The sequence below is a fragment of the Populus trichocarpa genome, chromosome 19 (assembly GCF_000002775.5).
Source record: "Populus trichocarpa isolate Nisqually-1 chromosome 19, P.trichocarpa_v4.1, whole genome shotgun sequence".
NCBI lineage: Eukaryota > Viridiplantae > Streptophyta > Magnoliopsida > Malpighiales > Salicaceae > Populus > Populus trichocarpa.
In genome coordinates this window covers 9,836,997-9,846,853 of record NC_037303.2, presented here as the reverse complement: position 1 = coordinate 9,846,853, position 9,857 = coordinate 9,836,997, and positions in this window count along the sequence as shown.

Below are 9,857 nucleotides of genomic sequence, written 5' to 3'. Positions count from 1 at the left end.
ACAAAGAGGAAATTAGAGCTTGGAAAATATGACCAAGTCACGGTCTCCTTAGCATGCACTTCAAACCTTTTAGTGAGTTTAGACGAAGACCATGCCCCCATTGAAACCCATTTCGTTAGTTTAATTTGGACCTTGAAGAACTTTCCTGGTGTAGCCTTGAAATTCCCACTTTCCCGTCTTCTGTCACTGATCAATCATTAATTAAGATCCGTGCTCAACTTTGAAATAGGAAAAATATGCGTTCCTACATAAATTCTTAGGCAAATCAAGAGCACGTAATTAATTACGGAATTGTCAATGACTAACGACCCATCTTTTACATCAATAGCGACCCTTTTTTTTTTAATAAAGAAAATCCAAGTTGTAACTTCTTAATGCACTTGAAGTAAAAACAGGTAATTTCGCGATGGTAACAAGTAATTGTTCCAAAGTAAAAACAAAAATATCGACTGAAAAAATATTATTGGTAAGTTATGGTGTTATTTGTTGATGGAAAATGACTTTAATGTTTCTATTGATATTCATTGACAAAAAATTTTCATCAATGAATATCAAGGAAATTACTGGTGAAAATCAATTAATGAAAAAAATGGGATAGGTATTCCCTCGGTATATATTTCCATCAGAAAATATGATGTGTCAGTATTGTAGATGGAATTCCCAATGAAATATAACAATCGCTAATATCTGTCGGTGAATTCGTCGATAATATTTAGGAAATTGACAAAATAATATTACTAGTTTGATTAATGTTTTGGTATATAGAAGTGTGGAAATTTCATATTTTGAAGTAAAATACATAATATAGAATTGTGAGTGATTTGTGGAGATGAAACTGGTAGTCGTGGAAATAAAAATTTTGTGTTTAAATAAATGTGAAAATATGGATTGTTACGATAGCTAGAATGTAGGGAATTTATGGTTCTTACGACGACCCTCACATGTGGAAAAATATAAGTTATTACGACAGCCCAAAAATACATGAATATGGGCTGATATGACAAAAATAAATGCAAGTATTTATGGACTGTTATGATAGTCATGAAAGCGTGTGAATGGGTCGTCATGGTCAAAAGAGTGCATGTGTATATTGTGGTTGTTAAATAAATAATGGTGTGTGTATATATTGATGGATTAATAACCAAAGATGTGCATGAGTGTTTGAGTATGAATTTCCAAATGTGCTTATATTATTGTTGAAAATAGATTGATTTTGTGTATGGTTGTAATGTCTCAAATGGGCTAAATTTGTACAAATATGTATGGAAATTTGTGAACTTATGTACTTAGGCTAAATTGATTTCTAAAAGAATGAACATGAGGTATTTGGCCAAATATGATGTTGATTTGTTTTTTTTTTTTTTTCATGTTCTCTTTGGAAGTTATCATACATGTGTCTCTTTTTGTCTCAATGGATAGCAATAACATTCATTAGTTGTAAAATATATTAGAGTGTTAAGATGTTAAATGAATTTTCAAAATGTTTTAAAATTAAATGTTAGTCATAAATAAAATCAATTGGTTTTTGGCTTTATTTATTGATGCATATATATTGCAATTAATAAATTTTAGGTAGTCTCTTGTATAAAGAAGGTGCTGCCAAATTGTTTTTAAAATATGATATAATGATAATGTTATTAACTTTTTTTATACATAATTTGTTTAGATGATGAAAAGAAGGTCATTAAAGAATAATACTGATAGAACATAAATGGTTCTTTTGGCAGCGCTTTTAATGATCGTGAGCCGCTAGGTGTTGACCATGACTACGTACCTCAAGCACATGTACTCTCTCTCGATGTAGGCTCGTTGAGTGTAAGGCCAGCTCACAGAGGAGGTGTCTCTTCTAAGCAGGATGTATGCACTGAGAAGTTTATTACTCGGTGGAAGCCTGGCCACAACATGTAAGTTTATTTTCCTTTCCTATATGATAAAAAAACAAACAACAATGAATAATTTTTGAATAATTAGTTTCTATGAGTGAATAAAATCTCAAGTTTATAAATGTGGAGGTTGCTCGCATAATAACATCGCCGATGAAATTATCGATGGAAGTGTCTTTGTTTCAGTTGAGTAAGGTTTTCAAAAATCTTGAATGGAAGCCTATAATTGATGTATGGATAGCAAAGTTCAAGGTTGGTATATAATAAATAATTTTTAAAAATATTTAATTCGGTTAGTTTTTTAATTTTAATAAGCTAATCATTTTATGAAATTGACATGCAATGAAAAATTTTACTGGGAGGAGGTTGACAATGTTGTTGCCAGAAGAGTTTAGAAGAATCACAATGCTATTAGGTAAGATTGAATTCAAAATGTGATGTTTTTTAAAAATGTTGAAATTTTATTTTTCATAATGTTAACTGATAATTTTTTTCTATAAACCAAGTTGCATGATTTCTGGTATAAGGCCTAAAAAAATCAAAGAAATATGCAAAAGAAAAAGGTCTTCTAGGTTGGGAAGACATGGTCGTGTGGAGGGATTTCAGACCTTCGCACATCTCGAAAGCTATTTAGGATGCTTATATCCAACACGTAATGTCTAAGCATTTCATACGGTGGTCACAGTTCGGCATGGAGAACCAGACCAAGGAGATTCATGATTCCATTATCACGCACACCAACGAATCCATTCTATTCGTTTCACATGTAAAACGAATGGTAATATTCTATTTTATAAGATAATTTTTTTTAATTGTTGTATTATATGAAAATGTTTAACTAACAATAGTTTTTTTTTTGCAGGTTACGATGCTTGGATGCGATCCAAGACCAATAAAGCTTTTTGTTGAAACCCACATGCGAAATGAGAACCGTCGGAAAGAGATGCAACAGTTCGTGGATAACCAAACTTAGAAGCTCTTGGTAAGTTGGATTTCAAGATTTTTTCTTAAGTTATTATTTTTTTAAAATTTACTGACTTGTTTTTTTTTCAGGAAAAATATTACACCCAGTTGTAGGAGAGATACGTGGATGATCTTTTGACCCATCTAGAACTCAATTTGGATTTGTGGTTGGAGGCTAGGTCGTCTAGTAGACCTGATAGAAATTGGGTTTATGGTATCTCTAACACCACGGCCAAGGATACATGGATGGACCATAATGTATCTACTATTGATTCCTCGTAATCGGGATTGAGCTAGCAATCTTCAGATGTCCAGACAAATATACGAGAACAAATTCAAGCTCAGTCGGCCTAGTTTATGCTAAGACAGCCCAATTTAGGTCTGATACGATTGAATTGAGGGATAAAGTGAATGTCCTCGAGTGGTTATTGGCAACCCTCGCTAGTACATGTGGTCAACCTCATCGCCCTCCTGGTTCCAGTGAAGATCCGTCTTCGCCTTCGTCTCCTCCTCCAACTTCTATCATAGACATGACACAAAAGAGTGTCATACACTCAAAAAAGAGATAGAAATATTGATTTCTAAAGGATATCTTCAACAATTTATGAATGAGTAGATACAATACGAATAAATAGGAAACAATTATCATGGTGTACTACCTCATATAAGATAAATCTTAGAAGTCATATCTCCATTATCTTTTAAATTTTAATAAAAAAAATATTGCATCTCTATGTCTTCAAACACAGAATGTCTCTTTGAAATTCCTATGGCAAAATCTCCATTATATCTTCAAGTTCTTATAACCACTTGTGTCCAGGTCATTCTGACCAATTATCTCCAGGTCTGTGACCACTTGTCTCTAGGTTCATGTGATCACTTGTCTCTAAAATTAAAAAAAAAATGGAAAATATTCAAAGGCATGCTAATAAAGACAACTTTTTTATGCGTAGACAAATGTAAAATTTTACAATGTAAGTATTTTCTCTTCCTCTTTAACTGTTTAAAATCTTTCAAACATGTAAGTTTACAAGACTTGGGTGATAAAAAAAAAGATTAATCTTGGGCTTACCCAACCAAACTACACATTGTAGTTCAGTTAGGCACAGCCTGGCCATAATGAGAATGCCATCTTTAGTAACACATGTCTAGTTATACAAGCTAAAACTTCAGCTAGAGTTACCACAATGGAGAATGCCACCTTTCATTGTGAGCTATTCCAGATATTTTTCAGGGTGAGCTATATATTATCGGGTTTAGTGATAAAGAAAAATAAGGATTCATCTCAACAACTCAGAGAGAGCACACAGAGCTTCTCTACACACAACCAAATATTATTTTTTAAACTCTTGATTTTTTTACACACTTGTTACTTGATCAATCAAACTCAAGTACTAACTTAAGCATTGAAGTGTCATTTATTTTACAAGAATCTTGTTTTTATAAAAACAACTTAGATCGGAAACTCAACTAAGAAAAATTTATTTTTATGTGAAGTTTTTTTACGACTTAATCAGCAACGTAATGCAAATAAATTATCTAGTAAAAACTAGTAACCAAAAGCTATCATGACAAGAAAAGCTCTTGAACAGCAAACATGCTTCCACCAAAGCAAGTAGCAATGCCTTTTTTTTCTGAAACAGTTTTCCTCTATATCAAATCAGATTTTGTTTTTCATTTCTTGAAATAACTTAATAAAAAGCCAAAACACTAAACAATAGCTAAGTTTTTTAAATAGTAAATTTAAATTGTGGCTATAATATTATTATTATTTAAAAAAAAAAAACCCGAAGCTGGACCACAGTTGTGCCCTGCGTGGTGATGGGTCGTGACCGTTAATGGCCCTTAACTCCTAGAAGGACGAACGTCCATGTAGGCAAACGAGGAATCCTCCATGGGTCCCTTGTCGTGTGTATATAAAGGGCAATGGCGGTGAATTCCTGCCACCGTTTGGGTTTTCTTAATTCGGAGGTAGCTTTGTGGAGGAGGTTTCTAATCTTCCTCCTCCAGATTCTCCGTAATCATTGGCGCGGCAAAGCAAGACTTCTTGACTACGGTCTCTTTCCTCCCTTCATCGGCCATGTCTAGTATATAGGTATGTTTGGAAGTGTATTTTTAGTTATTATTTAAAATATTTTTTATTTAAAAATACATTAAAATAATTATTTTTAATTTTTAAAAATTATTTTTGATATCAGCACATCAAAATGATCTGAAAACACTAAAAAATATTAATTTAAAAAAAAAATTATTTTCTTTCAAAAACGTTTTTGAAACGCAAAAACAAACAGGACCTTAAGTGTGTTTGGAAGTGTAGTTGTAGTTGTTTTTTAAAGTGTTTTTCACTTGAAAATGTATCAAAATAATATTTTTTTTATTTCTTAAAAATCATTTTTGATATCAGTGTATCAAAATGATCTAAAAACACCAAAAAATATTAATTTGAAGCAAAAAAAAATTAATTTTTTCAAAAATATTTTTGAAACGTAAAAAAAAAAAGAATTTTATTGCCTGCTTTAGGTTTAACAATCCGAAAACATTTAGAGGAGGAAAATTCTTGAATTGATTTTCTCTCTTCAAATTGTAAAAATTACAGCATTGAGTGTCTGCCTGCCTTTTCTAATTCTTTTTAATTATTAGCTTCAACGATAACAAAAACTCGAAATTTTGTAGCAATTAATGCGTGTACACTTTGAATTTACTATTCATTGCTACGTCATCCCAAGAAGAAAATGAGAGTGTTATGACGTGGGATTACATCATCTTTTTTATTCGGGAATATATGTGACTTTTCTAATGTGTATACACTTTTCCTTGTTTTTAAAACAGTAAAATAACTTAATTATTTTTTGGTTTAAAATTTTTAAGTTGTTCATCGAGAGTATTTAAAACTTTATTTTTTTTAAATACAGTGGAAGGATATCTTTTCCCTTGAAATAAAATAAAATAAAATATTAATTTAAGTGCTTTTTGGTTTTTTCATGTAAGTATTTTTATTAATTCCAGAACAATCAGGGTAATTTAATTATTTTAAATTAATTAATTAATATTAAATCTCAAAAAATTGTGTGTTCATTGCGTTTTAAAAGGCATTTTTAAAAATTCTTAAATTTTTTATTTTTTTTATTTTAAAATAATATTTTTTTTATATTTTTAGATTATTTTAATACGTTAATGTCAAAAATAATTTTTTAAAAATAAAAAATATTATTTTATTATATTTTTAAATAAAAAATATTTTAAAAAATAAAAATAACCATACTAGCAAACACGTGTGACACTGTTTCTTTGAACTGCACGTACTTTATCGGCTAAACTTGCCTTTTATCAATTTGAAAACATTTGGAAGAAGTTTTTTTTTTTTTTTTTTTTGAAATGATGATGTTCTCTCTCTGTTAAAATTGTAAAAATGTCAGCATTGAATGCTTGACATTCAGTGTTTGATTTTTCTGATTTTTTCTAATTACTTTTATATATATATAAAATTAAATAGCTTCAAAATGATATCAGTTATAGTATGTAGACTAATAACTAGTTATACACATAAATGCAAAAGCAGAATTGCCCTTTTAGCCTTTATTCCACGTAGAGGATGAAAAATAAAAAGTCCACTAATGAATTTTCAATAAAATATTCGATAGAGTATGATTATGATTATGATTATATTTAAAATATTTTTTATTTAGAAATATATTAAAATAATATTTTTTATTATTTTTTATATTAACACATCAAAAATAATAAAATAATATAAAAAATTAATTTTAAACAAAAATATTTTATAAAACGTCATTTGAATCATACTTTTATATAATGTAAAAGTTTAAATCTCAATGAATTTAATTAGATTTATTGACATATTTTACCTTTAAACTATTAAGTTTATGGTAAAATAAGGCTTGAAGTATCCATTTGATTTATTGTATTCTCATACTAATATTTGTTGGGTAAATTAAGGTTTGACATCAAATTTAATCATTAAGGCTATGGCCTGTTTGAGAGTATAGTTACGGTTGTTTTTTAAAGTGTTTTTCGTGCCTAAATGCATCAAAATAATATTTTTTTTTATTTTTTAAAAATTATTTTTAAGATCAGAGCATCAAAACAATCCAAAACACACAAAAAAAAATTTTAGCACAAACAAAATTTAAATTTTTTGAAAATACGGGTACAACCGCGTTTCTAAACTCGCGCTCAAAGGTCAAATTATGACTATTATTCTAAATGTTATATATAATGCCATTTTAAAAGGATATGATTTTTTTATATACAAAAATAATTTAAAAAAAAACCAAATCATTCAATGTTGCCCTTTTAACAATTTGAAAACATTTGCGAGAAGTTTTTTTTTTTTTTAATGATGTTCGTTCAAATTCAAATTGTAAAAATGACAGCACTGCACGCTTGATATCCAGTGATTGTTTTTTCAAATTATTTATATATAAAAAAAAAAATTGACGGCAAGCTTTGATTTGCAAAATAAATAATAATTTAAGGATATAATAGATCAAATTACTGATTTTTATTCTACCATAACTCCAATAGTTTTACTATATATAAATTGATGTATTAATTATGAGCTTCAACTGAGACCCCAAAACCATACAATATATGAAGAATAAATGCATACAGCTCGGGAATATTAATCTGCTCTTACAATGCACCAATATTGTAATTAAATCAAATTATCATAAAAATTAAAAAATATTAATCTACTGTATTTTTGTTATACTATAGTATTTACTAGTTAATTTGCTAAAGACTCCTGTTTTGTTTTGCATATGACTTAATTGTTGACTGCCAATATGAATCTTAACCTCTTGGTTTATACATAGTCGATACTCGACCATAACTTCTTTTTTATTATTATTATTATTATTATTATTATTAAAGTGAATATCCGGGTCAGCTTACGTGTACCTCGAATAATTTCACGGACCCTAAAGTTAACGACCATGTAAGCCTCTAGTGACTTTAAAGTTTGCGAGACTCGAACTAGTAACCTCTAAAAAGTAAAACTAGAATCTGATCAGTTGAGCTACACATCTCAAAGTTGATAACCAACCATAACTATCTTTACTGGTTGATGACCGACAATCTCATATTTCTTCACTGATTTTTAAAATAAAATATATTATTTTTAGTTAAATTACACATTATTATTATTATTATTTTGTATAAACACATTCCACATTATTTTCTACTTTTTTTGCAATTTCACAAATTTTTAATATTTAAGAAATTAAAAAAAATACTTCTTGACCTCGAGAATTTATAAAATCATTTCCGTAAATACATTGAGTTTTTGTTATAATTTCTGAAAAGTTTCAATTAAAAATATGAGAAAAAAAAACGAATATCTTTTCTAACTTTTTAAAAGGTCCCTTTAATAAAAAAGTGGGTAGAATTTTTACTCAAAATATAATAATTCAAGGATAAAGTTGGAAAATTGATACCTTACATGTTACAACTCCAATAATTGAAGTATAAAAACTATCATTAAACTGTATGAAGAGGATAGTCCAAAAAAGACATGAAATTTGCTTTAACATGGGACTTTGCCGGAAATATAATCGCTAGAAAAGCTTCTCAAAGCTTTTCTAGGAGTGGTCAGATGTTCTTCGCTTTTGTTTGGAAATATATTTATGGTTATTTTTTAAAATATTTTTTATTTAAAAATATATTATTTTTTTTATTTTTTAAAAATTATTTTTGACGTCAGCATATTAAAATGATCTGAAAAAATTAAAAAAATATTAATTTAAAGCAAAGAAAAAAATAAAATAAAAATAAAATTTTTAAAAAACATTTTTAAAACACAAAAATAAACAATACACACAAAAAAGATGATTTATATTGTGCTGATCTGTACCCTTTTTTTATTATTCCTTTTTTCTTCCATCGGCTACGGTTTTGTTTTCTTGGAGATTAAAAAAAGGCCAATAACAATACAAACCCAAAATCTAAGCTCACACCTAAGCCCACACCAGCCCAGCCCAGCCCAAAATTTGATGTGGTTGGAGAGCAAGCCCAATTAATCAAAATGACCAGTTTCATTCCATTTTGTGTATTTTATTTTACTAGCTGTGTAAACCATGCTTTTCCGCTGGCCCTTTTTTTTTTTAGTATAAGAAAAGCCAATGACTATAATGTGAGGATAATCTAAAAAAAATAAAACGTGGTGCTAAATTATAGGCAAACTACACACGGAATGATGCAATTGTAGAGAGAGAGAAAAAAAAAACAGGCTAGGCATGTCATGATCCTCAATTCTTTGGCCTTTCAAAAAGAGATTTGTTCAATTGGCAATTTTTTTTTTATGGAGATTAAAGAACTATTACGTAAAAAAAGAGAGGTGAAAAAACAAAAACTTAAGTATATACAAGTTAATATATAAAATATATAACGTTAGACATGAGATCTTGACAAATCTATATAAAAAACTGAAAAAATTAATGAAGTTAAATTCTCAAAAATATAATGATAAATGATGAAATAGGTAAAAGAATAATTAAAAACAATATGTAAAAAAAATTGGAGTCAACCCATACTAATCTTTAAAACATGTCACTTAGTTTACAATATTGAAATCAGCCCATAGATGGCAAACATAAAAAAAATAACGAAACTAAATCCTAACTATAAAAAATGTTAAAGGATGAAGTTAAAATAATAATAAAAAAAAAACAGAAATCAAAGGAATGAAGTTAGAAATTGTAACACAAATTAAATTAAATAAAATATTGGGGGATAAAATTGAAAAAAATCAAAAACAAGATTGAGGATAAAATAAAAAAAGAAACCAAAACAATAAAGATTAAATTAAAAATAAATAAATTGAATCAAATATAAAGGATGCAATTGAAAAAAAAATGATTCAAAACAAAACAAAAATAATTAGCAATCGAGAGAATAAGGACCAAATTAGGAGATAAAATAGACCCAAATGATCAAATTGGGAAAAACAATTAACCAAAAAAAGGATTGAGGATAAAATAAAAAGAAATCAAA